This window comes from Desmodus rotundus, chromosome 4, assembly GCF_022682495.2.
Source record: "Desmodus rotundus isolate HL8 chromosome 4, HLdesRot8A.1, whole genome shotgun sequence".
Taxonomy (NCBI): domain Eukaryota; kingdom Metazoa; phylum Chordata; class Mammalia; order Chiroptera; family Phyllostomidae; genus Desmodus; species Desmodus rotundus.
In genome coordinates this window covers 6,388,320-6,405,081 of record NC_071390.1, presented here as the reverse complement: position 1 = coordinate 6,405,081, position 16,762 = coordinate 6,388,320, and positions in this window count along the sequence as shown.

The following is a 16,762-nucleotide window of genomic DNA, read 5'->3' as shown; positions in this document are numbered from 1 at the left end:
GGTGGGGCAGGGCAACCACGGGGACCCCTGAGAAGAAGGGGAATGCTTAGGGGTGTTTAATTCAAGTACGTATTGAATACCTACTATACACTCAACAGAGCTGTGCACTGAGCATCTGGGGTCCGCCACATTATGCTATGCAGGGGCTGTCAAATGTGAAGCCGCATTTGATTCCATTAGGGTCATTGGCACAGAGTAAGGGTGGTCTCACTGAGGACGTGCATGTACGGGGGGCCTTGGAGGATGGTGAGTGTCCTTGCAGGCAGACAATTAGTGGGAAACGGTACACAGGGAGCGTTCAAATGGCTGAGAGCAGGCTCACCTCGCCTCAGGCTCTGGGGCTACGCTTGTCAGAGTCACAACGGAGCTGGTGCAAAGCAGATGCTGGGTCCCCAACTTCAAGAGGCTGATTTACTCTCCAGGAGACACCGGGAGCCTGAGGCAGGAGGTCTGCAGTCCCACCCAGAGAAGACTCCCATCTGAAACTGTCAATGTCACAGCAGGGTTCCCCGCTGCACCCACACACCGGACTGTCTTCCTTACCCCAAGCCAAAAAAACAAAACAAAACAACAGCCCTGGCTGGTGTGGCTCAGTGGATTGAGCGCCAGCCTGCAAAGCAAGGGGTCACAGTTTGATTCCCAGTCGGGGCACGTGCCTAGGTTGCTGGCCAGGTCCCCAGGAGGGGGTGCGTGAGAGGCAACGTCACATTGAAGTTTCTCTCCCTGTCTTTCTCCCTCTCTTCCCCTCTCTTAAAAGTAAATAAATAAAATCTTAAAAAACAATAACAACAAAAATCAACAACCAACCTGTGAATCTATCTCACCACTTTGGCTGATTTTATTTTTAAAACCAAATTTCTAGAATATGAAATAAACAACCTAAACGAGGGACCCTCCTGTGGGCGAGCCGTTCACTTTAATCCAGAGGGTCCAGCGCTTTCCACTAGGGGGCGAGCGCTGCCTCAAAAATGAGAACCAGCATTTCAGTGGCAGGAATTTGCCACCTAGAAGCCTATCTTGTAGCGCCGACTACTCGTGGCTTAGTGGTTGAGTGAACTTCTGTACATTCCAGGTGAGGCTGAGTCATCCAAACATCCACAGTGTTGACGTCAAAAAGATCTCTGAACTTGGAAAGTATGTTATGAGATGAAAATCCTTCAGATGACCTGACAAGCCCTTCTTACCAGTGAAAATTTCTTAGACTAGAATTTGAAACCTACAGTCCCAAAACCCAAAGCAGTGGCCACGTGCACTAGTCAGCGTGGCATCTTGTGTGCCATACCCATGACCCTCTCTGTGTGCTCCTCCCATCCCCCAGCCCCTGGCCCGCCACCCCCACCCTCCCCTCCCCCCGAGGTGCCCAGGATTCACTCAGCGCACAGCAACTCGTGTGTGTCCTGAGTTCCGGCATTCAAGGGCTGGAGTCCTAGCTTTGCTCCGTACTAGCTGTGCGGTCTTGGAGAAGTCATCTCACCTCTTGAGCCTCAGAGCCTACACTGAGGTTGGCCATAAAACCTGTGGTACATGTTAAATTTAAATCGCCCGATGCTGTAGGTGCTTAATACAATTATTCCTCTTCCTCCCTTGCTGCTTGGAGTCATTTCATACTCGTTGAAGGTGGATGCCGTGTGATCTTGGGCATGTCCTCTTCCTTCTGGGGGCCTGCTCCCCCTGTGCAAAAAGGAAAGGTCGAACCAGGTGTTCTTGGTGGACATTTCCAGCTGCCATCATCGAGGCCTCTGATTCCAGGACTGGAGAAGAACAAGACTCAGTGACTGAACCTACAAACCAGAAGCGGGAGGACCAGGGGAAGGACTGACCGGTGTCTTGTTTTCCCGTGGGATCCTCAGAATGAGAATGAATTAGAAAGAGTAAGAGCTGCTTCTTTCATTGTCCCTTTTTGGAGGGGTTTGTACCCTGAGACTGATAGGTCTGTAGCACCAAGAGAAGAGAGGACATTTTTGCTCCTGTAAGCCTAGGATGAGAAGGGGAAGTGGCAGGGCCTGCTGAGCTGCTGGGAGAAGGGTGGGCTTCCCTGGGGACTGGGTGAGGGGAAGCCCTGGGCCCCATTAGTACACAGGGGGCTGGCCCACCCACCCTGAGGCCTTGAGAGCTGGGGGCCAGGAGGGCAGGTACTCCTGGAGGAGACAGAGAGGGGAGAAACGCTGTGAGGGAAACCTCAGGGACAGCTCTGTCCGACAGAACTTTCTGCAGTGATGGGCACATCCTATATCCACCCTGTCCAGTATGGTGGCCACTGGCCACGTGCGGCCACTGAACACTTGAAATATGGTTGGTGTGATTAGCAATTGGTTTTCATTGTAGCTCCTTTTAATGCATTTGAATTTAAATAGCCATACGTACAATTAGAAGGAGCAAGGTAACATCAGGACCCACCATGGAATGAGGACCAGGTCCCTTCTGATCCTGGAGACCTTTCAGAGCCCCGAGCCTCTTGGCTCTCCCCAGACCCTGGAGCAGTGGTGCATGCCCTAACCCAGGCCAGCCACGCCTGAGGCTCTGCCTGCGGCCACCCCAAACATCCACCAGGACTTCTGGGTGACGGCCACTTCCCAGGGGACAGGGAGAAGCCATGTTGGGGTAAAGGAAGGTTCTCATGCTATGAGGGAAGCAAACTCAGTTCTGTGTCAGGGTACCATTGTTACACCTCCCCTTCTACCTGCACTAATGGTTATTCAAATTCAAATAAATTGAAATGAAATAATATTAACAATTTAACTTCTCAGTTGCAGGGGCCACATTTTAAATGCCCAGCAGCCACACATGGCTCATGACTAATATATTGAACAGGGTGGATAGAGGGTAAAAGGCTCCCCTTACTTCTGTGGCACTTTGTGCTTTGTGACTTTGAATGAGTCGCGTGCCCTTTGTGCTTTCACGCCCTGACTCATTCATTCACTGCATGGATTTCCAGTGGGAGGCTGCTGTGGGGCTGGCCTGGGTTAGGGCTTCGAAGGGGAGCAAGCAGGCCCTGCCCCTCAGAGCCTGCCAGGTGCTGAGAGACAGTGAGGATGGGACGGCTGTACTTCAGGTGCCTAGGCACCCGAGGAGAGGGAGCCCAGTTCTCTGGGTGCATGAAGCAAAGAAGCTGGCCTGGCCCCAAGGAGGGCCCTCTGGGGACATGCCTCTGGGGCTGAGAGCTGAAGGAGCAGTGGAATTGAAGCAGGTTTGGGTGGAGAAAGTGGAGGCCTGGCATGCTGTGCTGGGGACGTGACGTGGTGCGGCCACATTGGAAGACAGCCTGGCAGTCCCTCAAATGATGAAACACGGAGTTGCCATCTGTCGGGCCACTAGGTGTACACCCAAGAGAAATGAAAACATCCACACAGCAACTTGTACATGAGTGTTGGTAGCAACATTATTCATTGTAGCCAAAAGGTGAAAATGAAAATGTCCATTGACTGATGAATGCATAAACAAAATGTGTTCTCTCCACATAACAGAATACCATTTAGTCTGAAGAAGGAACGCCGTACTCTGTGAATATGCTAAAAGCCATGGGAGTGTCCAGCTCAGTGGGTGAATTGTATGACATATGAATTAGATCTCAATAAAGCTGTTAAGAACAAAAAGAGAAGGGGTTGGGGGTTCCGGAAAAGATCCAAGCCCCCACAACAGGTGCAGGGGAGCCTGGCGCCTTCGGAAGAAGCCCAGGTGGCCAGAGCCAGCAGAGCCAGCAGAAGTGGCTGGGTACATCAGACCGCACAGGGACCTCAGGGCCATGAGGGACTTTGGTCTCTTTCTCTGGAGCAACAAGGACGCTGAAGAGCTTTACAGCTGGGTCCGACCTGATGACATTTGCATTTTGTAAAAGTCATTCTGGATGATATGTGGCAAAAGGAATGGAGACGGGCAGAGTGGGAATGTGCACACTTCAGAAGAGTTTGGCCCTGGCTGGTGTGGCTCAGTGGACTGAGCACCAGCCTGCAAACTAGAAGGTCGCAGGTTCGATTCCTGGTCAGGGCACATGCCTGGGTTTCAGGCCAGGCCCCCTGTTGGGGGGTGTGCAGGGCAACTGATTGAAGTTTCTCTCCCTCTCTTTCTCCCCTCCCTTGCCCTCTCTCTCAAAATAAATAAATAAATACATGTTTTTAAAGAAGCAACGTTTGTTGTGGGCTGGAGAGAGGTGAGGGACTTGCCCAGGAACGACAGCGTGGGGAGGGGGCCGAGCACACAGACTGGGAGAGACATCCAGCTGGTCCCACTCCGTCCACACTCCACTGCCCCGAGTGAATGCCGGCCACACTGCCCGGCCCCGAGTTGCCACTCGGGGGGATGACTGTGGCCACTTGGGACAGAAAGCTGCTCTGCTCTCACATGTTGTGTGTGCTCCTTCCGAAGAGACTGCACCCGTTTGTTTTAAAATTAATATTCCCAACAGACACTGGGGGTGGCAGTGGGAATTGGCATCGCCTTTCTGAGGACCATGTGGCAGCACATTGGAAAAGAGTTTAGGAAGTGAACTACTGAGGCAGATCACTGTGACAAGGGCCCCTGCGACTCCAACTCCCTGCGGCCACGACCCTTGGCCCGTGCTCCACCCATCAGGAGACAGAGTCTGTTTCCCCGCCCTCCTGAACTGGGCGGGCCCTGGGGCTTGCTTCGGGTAATAGAATGTGGCAAAAGCAGTATCCTGTGAGTTCAGAGTCTGGGCCTTGCAGCTTCTGCTCTTGTGCTCTGGGAACACTGGGTCCCTGAGGGGCAGCCCCAGGCCGGCCTGCTTGGAGCAAGAGGCCACGAGAGGAAAAACCGAGGAACTCAGTGAGTGCCAGAAATATGAGCCGGGCCACCTGGAAGCTTCCAGGCCAGTGGACCCTCCAGCTGCATGCAGCCCTGTGAGTGACTTCAGAAGGGGGTCACCCTGCAGGGGATTTATTTCTCCAGCCATTTCTCCCTTAGAATCATAAGAGCTAATTAATTGTTGTTTTAAGCCGCTGCATTGGTGGTGGTGGAGGGGTGTATCTCCCAGCAATAGATACTGAAGAAATACTTACCCTTTTAATTACACAAATCCACTTTAGGTATTCATACCAATAAAAACAAAATCCACAACATAGCCAGCGGTTTAGCTACAAAGGTGTTCTTTGCCGCCCTGTTTATAATACAAAACGTCAACGTGACCTTAGCTGTCCACCAGCAGGAATTAGAATACGGTTCGTCTGTACGCTGTGCCACTGTTGGGAAGTTACTGTCGAAGCGTTCCAGCGGCGAGATTTCCAGAATGCACTGGTAACTTGGAAAACAAATCAATGTCTCAAGGTATACATGATCCCATTAAATATGCATATTTTAAATGTATTTTAATATGAAACTGATGGGTCCCAAGACACGTGCGACTTCAATTCGACGTCAAGTTGCTCTCTGAAAACGGGTGTTACAGTTGATCTTCCCATCAGCACTGAGGTGCTTGTCTGCTGGTCCAGGCCCCAGCCACTCCCCACCAGCCTGCAGCCGACCTGTGTGGGGGGCGGGACCATCCCCTCCGAGCTGATGTGAGAGGCAGCAAAGACGCTACTTCCCCCTTGACTTCACTGAACAGGTTTTCCTGGTTTCTTAGCCTCCCGGAGACATCTTCCCCTGACCCACTTCTCACCCAAAGAAAGGGGCCTGCCTTCCTCCTGGACGCCCTTTTGGAGAGGGATGGCTGGGGTGCAGCATCCGGGAAAGGCAGCAGGAAGCCAGGCATCACGCATGGGGCTGCGGCTGGTGGCAGGGGAGTGGCTGTGTGTGCGCCTGGCGCTCCGAAAGAGCCCAGGGAGTCTCGAACACAGTGATTAACTTCTTGCTAATCTCTGCATCGCTGAACAGCACGGCCCACGGTGTGGGTTCCCGGCGAGCTCTGCGTGAGTCACTCGGTGTCTTCCTACGGCCTGAGCACGTTTCATTGCAGGCAGGTGCGACTGTGCGTCAGGGATGCCCAGGGAAGGAATTATGCTTGCCTCCCATCTCCGACACCAACTACATATTGAGCTGACAATGCCTTATTTAAAACAAAATTATATCGCTCTAGAGCCTTTTTTTCTACTGGGTAAGAACCAAAGAGATGAGTTCTATTTCTTTCCCTTCCTCCTGGCTGTTCAGTCAAGGCTGAAGGTCCCCAGGATATGGGGCATCTCCTTAAGTAACAGGAAGTTTATTACTAACTCATGGCTTCATTGAGAAAATCATTTACCAAACCACGTTTGCACGTGCTGTGCGAGCAATCTTTGAACTGCCATAAAGCCCGGGACCCAGCTGTGGCCTGCTTAGCTCTGTCTTCTCATGTGGGTCACTCCTTGAACTAGGGCAGTCTGCCTGCAGGTGTTTCCTTCGTGCCCGGACAGACACTCAACTCCCACCCCTTGAAAGAGAGAAGAAGAACAAAGACCCGCTGGGGGGTGTGGAGGAGCAGGAATCACGGAGAGAAAAGCAGGCCTTTCCCACGTTGCAGATGCCTGGGCCTCCTCTTACTCTGTTACATAAGCTCTTCAATTCAGTGAGGATCCACCACCACTTCCCTCTAACTCTCCAGCTGTGTGACTTTCAGCACACCGCCTAACCATTCCCATCCTCACAGAGCCATTGAGAACAGGAAATGAGGGGATGAATGGAGAGGTGTCAGCAGAATAATGGCCCCAAAGATCCCCAGGGTCCTAATCCCCGGAACCTGGGAACACCACTTTGCATGGCAAAAGGGATTTCACAGGTGTGATTAAGTTAAGAATTTAGAGACGGAAGCTGCGATCCCAAAGGTCTCAGTGAGAGGGAGGCAGCAGATCCCAGAGGCAGGGGAGGACACCGTGGAAGCAGAGATCGGGGTGATGTGGCCACAGCCAGAGAACACCAACCGTCTCTAGAGGTTAGAGGAGGCAAGAAGCAGACTCTCCCTGAGAGTCCCTGTAAGGAACTAGCCCTACCGGTAACCTGGATCTTGACCTCTGCCCTCCAGAACTGTAAGACGACAAACATGTGCTATTTTAGGCCCCTCAGCCTGCGGTAACTGGTTAGCGCAGGCACCGGAATTGAATACAGGATGATTTGTAAAGACAGAGCCCTGCGCAAATGAAAGAATTCGCGGTGATGCAGCCAGAGCCAGGTGAGGCCCAACACAGTGGGCGTGCCTGATGAGCCAGCAAGACGTCTACTTGCGTGAGTTTATTTGCTGGGAGGAAAGGTGCCTCCCAGCAAAGGAGGAACGGGCGGATGTGAGTGGTTGTAACCTGGTCACCCAGATTTCAGCCACAATCCAGTGGGGACAGGCTCCAGACATCGCTGATGGGACTGTTTTCCAAGGGGCTGATGGCCTTGTGCATGTCTGCCATGCTGCTGTGGGGCCTGGTGACAAGGCGGGACACAGAGAGGGTAGGGAGCATTCGCCCCTTTTCCACATGTGACACTGCCTGGCATGTTCTGGCACCAACGATGTACCTCCAGACCACTGACCCACCTCAGCCTTGACCTGGGTTTGGGACGTTGCAGGCGGCAGGTATCACCAAGGCGTTAGAGCCCAAGACCCACAGTGTTGCCTGAAACTCCCCCCAAAAATAATGTAATGAGCCGTTGTTCAGGGGGAGGGGGATAAACACAAGCCACCAGCATCTAGACTCATGTGTGTTGATGCCAGCTCGTTGATGAGGCCTTGGGACCCTTGGGCCGTGGCAGGGCCTGCCCGTGGGCATCCCCCCACATTTCTCTCCAAGACAGCTGTTCCCTAGGCGATCCACAGGCCTGGTACTCGGCCGCCCTGCCCTCCCTGCTCATGGGTGATCCACCTCATTTTGCAGTATGGCTTATTCACTGGAGGTCACTCATGATTCTCTGAGAATTCCTCTTCCTCTCTGCCACACACATTCTGAGTCCACCTGGAGAGCCATCCAACAAGGAGGTGGCCAAGTGAGACGCTGGATGTCACAAGGCTTCTCAGGTGTCTCAGAGAGTTTTACTAGCCCAGAAGCACGACTGCTGATGGCCAGGGAACCTGCAGGCTGGGGCTGGACCTAGGACTGAGGTCAGCAGACCCTGAGCAGATGGGCCATGTACCTGGTCCGTGGTGAGTGAGTGCGCACCAGCTCGGCTGCACCCCTTGGCCCCTGGCCTGGCCCAGCAGCCACTCTGTCTCCTTGTCTGGTTCGGTCCTCACTTCTCCTCCTGCCTCACCACCGCCCAAGATCCACACAGCAGGCGGCGGGCCGAGCAACCCAAACGGTATAAATCAGCTCAGGCTGCCACTCAGTGCTTCACCCTCGACTGCATTCCAAACAGGACTTGGAAACCCATTTAGCAAATAACAATACAAGATGCCTGGAGAAATTTGAATTCCAGACAATCCAAGAATATTGTTTTTTTAGAATAAGCACGTCCCCAAACTTATCTGAAATTGAAATTCAAATTTAACTGGGCAACCTACTTTATCTAGCAACCTTAATTGAACACAACGAATGCAATCTCAACTCCTCACCTTGACGGGCAAGACCCAGGGTCCCACCTCGGCCACCTCGGCCACCTCGTGAACCACATATTATGCTCTCACTTGGTCCACAAGCCCCCCACCTCCACATTAAGCTTCATCCTGTTGCTTAAACACGTTATGCCCTCCCCGACCTCACCCCTGTGCCGAGCCCCCGTACTTTCTGTTCCTTTGCCTGGAACAGTCCTCCTTGCCCTTCATACAGATGACCTCTGCTTATCACTCAGCTCTCGGCCCTGGGTCACCCCCTTGGGATGGCTTCCCTGAACCCTGCCAGGTGCTCCCTGCCTCAGCACTCTCGAATTTTCTTCCTGCTGCACAAATACTGCACATTTCAGTCCACTGCTCACTGGGCTGGAAAATCTCAGGAACTAGCCAAGTGGAAAAGGAACAGGGAGCTCATGAAGTGATTTTCCATCAGGATGCCCTGCGTGAGGGCCAGGGGAAAGCTCTGGAAGAGTCGACCTGGTTCCCCTGCCACATTCCAGTTCTCACTTCTCTGAGGGTTCTGGAGAGACTGGGGCTGGGAGAGGGAGGAGGAAGCCAGAGGCGTTTCTCTTTCCGGGTCTTTCCCTGCCTCCTTCTCCTCCCTGGCCTTGTTTTGGAGCATCATGAGAGATCACTTCATTCTGTCCTCACCGCTGTCCTGCGTGTTGTCCCTTCTTGAGCCAGTTGCTCTGGTCAAGTGTTAACGATCCTTTGGAAAATTCCTCCTGGTCACCCGGTGTTTAGGAAAATTTCACAAAAGGGTCTTAGCATTGCTATAAGTGTTTCTGTGGATACCTTTCTCAGAATAGGGTGCCCCGAGTCATTCTAGAGTTTCAAAATTTGTAGTGCCACGAGGGGGCGGGAGGGCAGGGGGAGAGAGAGAGAGAACCTTGGTATTTATGGAAGTCATCGCCTTCTAGGAGTTGATAACCGATCCACAAAATCCCAACCAAGTCTCTTAGAGATTTGAGTCTCTGTAAGGAGGCAGAGGCCATGCTTGTCTGTGGTGGGGACCAGTATTATTCCCCCCCCAGTCCATCTCAGATGGACACTTCTGGAAACTATAATGAAAAAGGAGTGACTTACAAAATACAGCCCCTCTGACTGTGCATGTGTATATCACAATGTCGAAATGCTATACACGTTTCTAAATGCTGACCCTCAGTTTCTGCACTTGACCCACTGCCAGTGGATAATAAGCCTTTGTGTACCAGTACCAGTCCCAGTCCACAGCCCACTTAGAGAGCATGGTGCAGATTAATGGGCTGTTTGGTTAAGGCGAGAATCCTGAAAGTGTTCTTTATTCTTCAGCATGTGCCAAGCAATGAAATCACCAACTCTTGGAAAGCGCATCACAGAGTCCTCATTTCATGCAAGTGCATTAGATAAGCACTTGCAGATCTAGTGTCATCATTCTTGGTTTTGGTGAGCAAGGATTTGTTTTGGTTTACCCATTGGGGGTTTGTGCACGTGGAGTTATGACTTAAAATGAATGTGTGTGGGGGGGGTCCCTTAAGCTCAGTGCTCGTTTCTGTCCAGTAGACACGATCGGCGTGGGAGGAAGTGCAAAGTCAAGGTCTGAGCTCTTCCGCCTCAGGACATGTGAGCTCCAGCTTCCTCATCTGTGAAATGGGAGAAACACCTGACGGGCTGTCGTCAGCTCTCAGTGAGACAACGTGCCTGCAGCTGGGTCTGAAACCGAAGCTGGGTCTGGCCCACCCGGCACTTCACTTCGCGCCACTTCTCCGCGTGTCCCTCAGCAAAAGTCCCCAGTCCCTTCACTGCCTGAAAGACATGCTAGAAGGCTAGAGGCCTGGCCTTGAGGGGAGAATCAGGCAACAGGGAAGCGGCCAGAAGGCCACCTGACTGATGGTTGCAAGATGTGAGTGGGGACCTTTGATTTGACTGAAAGTGAGTCTCAGCTTTATACTGAGAGCCGGGAGTAACACATGGTGGTAAGGGCTTTTTCATGCTCTAATGTCTTGAACGCTGGGCACCTGAGTGTTTTCCCTAACTGGGCCTCTTCATCTGTGTCCAGGTGGACAGAGGGCTGACCATGGCCTGGCTGGGCCAAGCATGGCTGTAAGAAAGGGGCCAGCACTGTGAATGGCTCCTCAGTTGGGGTGCCTTTGCAAATGAGTCCCTGTTCCTTGCCCTGTGGAGGATTCCGTAGCGGACAGAGCTGTCTCCTGACCCACAGGCTCACAATCGGCCTGATGGTGGCCGTGGCCCTCCTGTCTCCAGATGCCCTCTTCCTGGGATTGGTTCTGACCCAGTTTCCTAGCCCGCCCATGCCAGTTTGTATCTTCTCGAATGAAGAAGATGATACCCCCATTCCTTGATAGGAGGTCGGTGGCTGCTGAGGATGCAGCTCCACCCCAGGTTCGGAGAGCACCTGGCCTGAGCTTGCTCACTGAATGCTCAGAGCCGGCACTTTCTCTAGTTCACATGGCCCCAGAATGTTCACCCCTGTAGCCAAGTTAGGCCTAGATGCGCTTTCCAAGGAGCCAAGTGCTGCTTCTCTTCAGGAACCTGGTTATATCTGTCTGCCACAAAAGGAGGGCCTTCAAAGTAACTAGTGCTTTACTCACCACATAAAGGCCAGGGGCAGGGGTGGGCCTCTGTGCTAAAGGAGAACAGTCACTTATTGCCACACCCCTCCTGTCACTCACTTAGTGATTCATTAACGCCATTCACTGCTTATTCATTCAGGCATTCATTTGCTTCTTGACTTTATTTGGCTATCAGTTTGGTCATCCACTTATTGATTCACTCATTTATTCAGTTAGACATTCATTTGTCTATCCATCAACCATCAACACCCCCCCACACACACATACCTATGCATCCATTCCTTTATCTGGTGGGTCAGCAATCAAATTAGACAGGCAATCAACAGACACATATGTACTCCTGTGTCCCAAGCACCGCCCTTTGGCAGTGAGAAGGGCAGGGCACTAATATCCATCGCCAGGCTACTATGTGCCAGGCACGGTGCCAGTCTCTTAACATGCTTGATCTTCACATTAATTGCAGAGGCAAGTTCTAAGCTCCACACCCACAGAAGAGGAGAGCAAGTCTAGAGAGACCGGGTGACCCGTCTAGAGATAGTCAACCAGAGTCAGAGCCAGGGTCCCACCCATGTCTTCCAAGCTCTACAGCTGTGCCCTTTCCATGCCTTTTGGTTCAGTGTCGCCATGACCCTTTGGCAGAGTGCATTTACATTCCCTTGACACTCACCACAGTCCTGGCAGATGCGTCATATTGCCCTGTTGTGCAAATGAGCAAAGTGTGGGTCAGAGAGTTTGAGTGCGATGCTGAAGACCACAAGTCGCTAAGGACAGAATCTGAACTTGAACTCAGGTCTTCTTTCCACAGCACTGTGTGCTCTGAGAACTTGCCACGTCGGGCAAAGTTCTGAGTGGCTCTGGCCATTGGGTGAGCGGGTAAGCACCCTGGATTCTGGGAGGGGAGCAGTGAACATGTACTAGGGGCCAGGAAGGATTTCTGGAGGTGGGAGAACCAAGCCAGGCCTTGGAGGACAGGTTCTCCTGTGGGGCAGAGGTACAGAGAGTCTATTTAGGGGTTTGGCTAGAGCAGAAGATCTGTGCTAGGCAAAGGAAGGAGATGATGCTGGAATGTAGTTGGGGCTTCCCTTCCAGAGAGACCCATCAAAGAGTCCAGAAAACCCTTTCTAATCCACAAACCTGATCACGTCCCTTTCTTATTTAAAACCCTTTAATGTCCCCTCTTTTCCCTCAGGATAGAGCCTATGTCTGTGCTCTCTGCCCCCATCACTCTGTCTCTGCCCCCGCCCTGCCCCCAGCAGCCCTGCCCATGGGGTAGCCTACATCTGACATGTTTGTGTAGGAGCTTAGATGTGCTGGCTTCTCCCAGCAATGAGTCAGGGAGCAACTTTTGTTGTAAGGAACCGCACGGGCAGGCCCGCCACTCCCTGGCTGGCCTCCTGCATCCAAGACAAACAGTCTGGCGGGTGGCATGTGGGCACCAGAATGAAGCGGAGGAGGGCATTTCAGGATAACCAGGAGAGCTTCCAGAGACAAGCCTGTGTGTCGTCCGGGAGTAAGATGACGCACCCAGGAATAAGGCTGGGAAGAGAAGGAGGCAAGTGCCTCCTCCGCTGGCCCGGTGGACACCACCGTGACAGCACCTACTATGCACTAAGCCCCACCGTCACAGCCTCTGTGCGGAAGATGGATCTTTTGGCAATGAGGAAACTGAAGCTCAGAACGCTGGAGTGAGGGGCTCTCAGGCACACAGCCCGTAAGCGGTGGGTTTGAGCCCAGGTCTGTGTGGCACAGATATTATCCCCGCGTGACAGCATCACAGGTCAAAGGGTAGGTCTTGGTGACGTGATCATTTAGTCCTTTGCAAAAGCAGCTTTCCTAAACAATGCTGACCATCTCTCTGTGACAAAAAGCACGAATTGATGAAGAACAGTTGATCCAGAGATGGGGCTTTCTGACTGAGTAGTGCTGTCGGGTTGCCATAGTGGATTGAGAACCAGATTAGAGGGCCTTATTTAATTAAGTGACTTACATGAAGGACAAGAGAGAAATCAGACGAAAGGACCGTGCAGCGGGAAGTGCAATGAATCCCGCTGGCCTCCTCTGGCCAGCGTCCCGGGCAGCTCCAAATGCCCCACTGGAAGGGAAGCAGTAGTCATGAGGGACCACGGCCATGTGACAGAGCTCCAGGTGGAGGTCAGGACTCGGCCAGGACTCGGAGGCCCCCAGTCCCTTGTGGCTGAGCCCATGGACACCTGCCTAAGGGCTCCATTCTCCTGGGCAGCTGAGCTCATCTCCTGAGGCATGTGGGGCTGTGCATCCCGAGGGAGGCCTGGGGGCTTGGAATTAAGTCACCTGCGACTGCCACCAGCCGCACACCATGCTCAGGCCCAGTTTGCTCCAAGGGACTACCCATCAGGGCCCCTAGGCCCATCCTAGCCCTGCAACCGACCTAGTTTCTGCCAGCCTCCCTTCCCAAAGCCAGGTCTGCCCCAGGAGTACCCCTCTCCTGGGCAGGAGTTCTGCTTTCCGGAAGAAACAAGCTACTCTTCCTAGACTCCTCCTGTCTCCTGGGCACTGTGCTAGGGGCTAAGGCTACAGAGAGAATTCAGACATGGTTCATTGCCCTTGAGGAAATCGTGGTCCCTCGGCAGGATACCCCTATAATTTCAAAATGGGGACCAGTGGGGTCACAGAGGAGAAAGAACCATTTATATCTGAAAGGTCAGAAAGATTCTCAGAGAGAATGAGTTTTGACTAGGGTCTCAATGCTTGCCTGTCCGTGTGGGCAGGTTTTATTTGGGAACGACTGGGAGTGGGAAGGAGCTGGAGGAAAAAGCCATTCTGGGCTGAGTAAGCAACAAGAAAAAAGAAACAGGGAAATACCCAAATATCCATCAGCAGAATAGACAGATGGTGCCTTATTCGTAAAATGAAATATTACACAGCGATAGGAAAGAACAAACTTATTACAACACGCAATGACAAATTAATCTCAGGGATACAGGGTTGAGCAAAAGCACTTAGTCCCAGCTCTCTGGTGTCTCTTATAAGGACACTAATCCTATTGGATTAGGGACCCACCCTTCTGACCTCATTTAACCTTAATTACTGCCATAAAGGCCCTTTCTCCAAGTACAGTTACATTGGTGGTAAGAGCTTCAACCAATATGAATTTTGCAAGAGACACAAACATTCAGTCCACAACACTGTATTTCAGTTATACTTCAAAACAAAAGAAAGAAAAATACACCAATGTCACTTCCTTGTTGCCAGAGATTCAAACTCAGTTGGTCTGGGGTGGGGTCTTGTCCTGATAATTTTTTTAAAGTACTGCCAATGATTCCAACAGGCAGCGGGGCAACATCCAGTGGGGCTTGAGACCCAGGGCTTGGAGCACTCCTTCTTAAGGAGCGTCCGACCCTCCCTGAGGTTCTAGGACTTGAACCTGGGGGGAGAAGCCAGCTGCCAAGCTTATCCTGGAATGCACAGGCTGTGGTACCCGAGAAGGAAATCAGTGCAAAGCTCCTTTTTATGTGAAGGAAGTCTTGCGTGAAGTGCCGATGCAGAGATGGCTGCTGGAGTCTCCAGCCCCGGGGCAGGCTGGCTCTGTCGCTGTAGGACTGTGCAGGCTTCTCAGGACCAGCCCCCCCACTCTGCCCTCCACCACCCCGCACACCTGCACTTGGCAGGGGGCCAAGCTTGGCATCCCTTTCAGCCTCTTGAAAGCCCTGCTGCGGAGGCAGGAAAGCTGTGATTCGAATAAGCCGCTGGCTTGGAGCTCGGGGAATAATTGTGAATGGAATCCATGCTGGAGACTTCTGGTTCTCACAGCTGTGGCAGGGGGTGGGGGGCACCATGGGAATTCTGAGTATTGTTCAGGGCTGCCTGCCGCTTCCATTGTTGGACTCTGATTACAGCTTTTGTTTCAGCATAAAGTACCCGGTTATTAAATGCCAGCCGGGAACAAAGAAGTATTTACATGCCAGGGGGTCGGTGAAGGCAAGCTATTTTTAGAGCTGCCCCAGCTATTAGTCTGCTGGATGGGGGATGGGGGAGGGGGGAGGGGATCGGGGGTGGGGGAGCCTTCCAGCTTTCAGGTGAAAGTGAATTTTTTCTAAAGGAGCCAGAGATAATTGAAAATAAAAAGCAATCACAATCCTGCTCTGGTCTCCTAAGTCAATTTATTGATATTGGTTTATTTGTACAGCCAAGAGAAGGCGGGGAGGGGTGTGTTACAGAACCCCACATTGGCAAAGCCAAACCCTGGTCACCAGAATTGCAGTGGAGAGGTATGGGCTATTTTATCATGAATGGTGCCACTCAGGGGAATGGGGGCTGATGCTCAAAAGCCTGAACTCCCCCCACCCCCGCCCCCGCGCCGTGTAGGTTACAGGGCCTATAGGGCAAAATCACAAGGCCCTGTGAGTTCAGGCCGCGCTGAGGGCTGATTGGTCAAAGGTGAGGTAAGGACAATAAATTATTTCAGGTCTTGAGGACAGTTCTGAGGTCTTTTCCTGAGTTCCTCTGTCCTGTCTCATGGGAAAGTCGCCAGGGGGCGTCCTTTAGGGTTCAAGAGCTGAAACATAACTCAGGTCAAGATGTTATCTTTAGTCTGCCACAGGCTGGGACAGTGTGACCATTAGTCAGGTGGCTACCGGCTACCCTCTTCTGCTGCCTCGGGGGTTGCTGATTATCCAGGGGAAAGGCTAGGTCTCTGAGGGGTAGCGAGTGAGCGAGAGATGACCCGCAGTGCTAGGATTTAAAGTTAAATTTAATCGAGGTGCTAAGGACTCTCGTTTTCCAGTGCGCTTGGGAAGATGAATTGAAGTTCCCCTGTTGAGTCGGGGTTCTCCAGAGAAAGACTAGTAGAACATATGTACAATATATAGATAGATATGGGAGATTTATTACAGGAATTGTCTCATGCGCTTATAGAGGCTGAAAGGTCCCACGATCTGCAAGCTGGAGCCCCAGGACAACTGGTGGTGAAATTCAGTCTGAGTCTGAAGGACCGAGAACCAGGCGTTCCAAAGCCCGAGGGCAGAAGGTCTCCCAGCTCAAGCATGGGGAGATGAATCCTCCCTGCCTCCTCCTTTGTGTTCTATTCAGGCCCTAAAAGGAGTGGATGCTGCCCACCCAGATGGGGGAAGGGGATGCTCCTCTTGCAGTCTACGGATTCAAATGTTAATTTCTTCCAGAGACCCCTCACAGATACACACAGAGAAAGGGTTTTTGAGCTCTCTGGGCACCCCCTAGCCCATCAAGTTGACACATCAGGGGAGCCATCACCCCTGACGCTGACATCTGGTCCTTCCTAGTCGGGCCCTCCTCCCCTCCTTGCCCAGCACCATGCACACGTGGCCCTGCTCTCTCTCTCCACCACGGTGAGTACTTCCATCCCACTCACCCCAGACTGTGTGTGAGGTTTACAGCGGCCCGAGTGAGTCTAGAACCTACCCACTGCCCAGGTGAGACACGCTCCCTGTGCCATCCACGCTGGTGAGGTGAGCTCGGGAATTGAGCTAAAGACCACAATCACTGACATGGATGGAGCCATTAACATGTGCCAGGCACTTGGCTAAGACGTTTACGTGCGTTATTTCCTCCAAGACTCACGATGAGGCTATGAAGTAGGAATTATTATCAACTCGGTTTTATAGATGAGGAAAGGTTGAAGCTCAGAGAAATGAGATAACGAGTCCAAGGTCATGGCTCGCCAGAGCAGATGGACTCCTGAGCCGAGGCTCCTTGCTTTCCTTTCCTAGGCTGGGGCCCA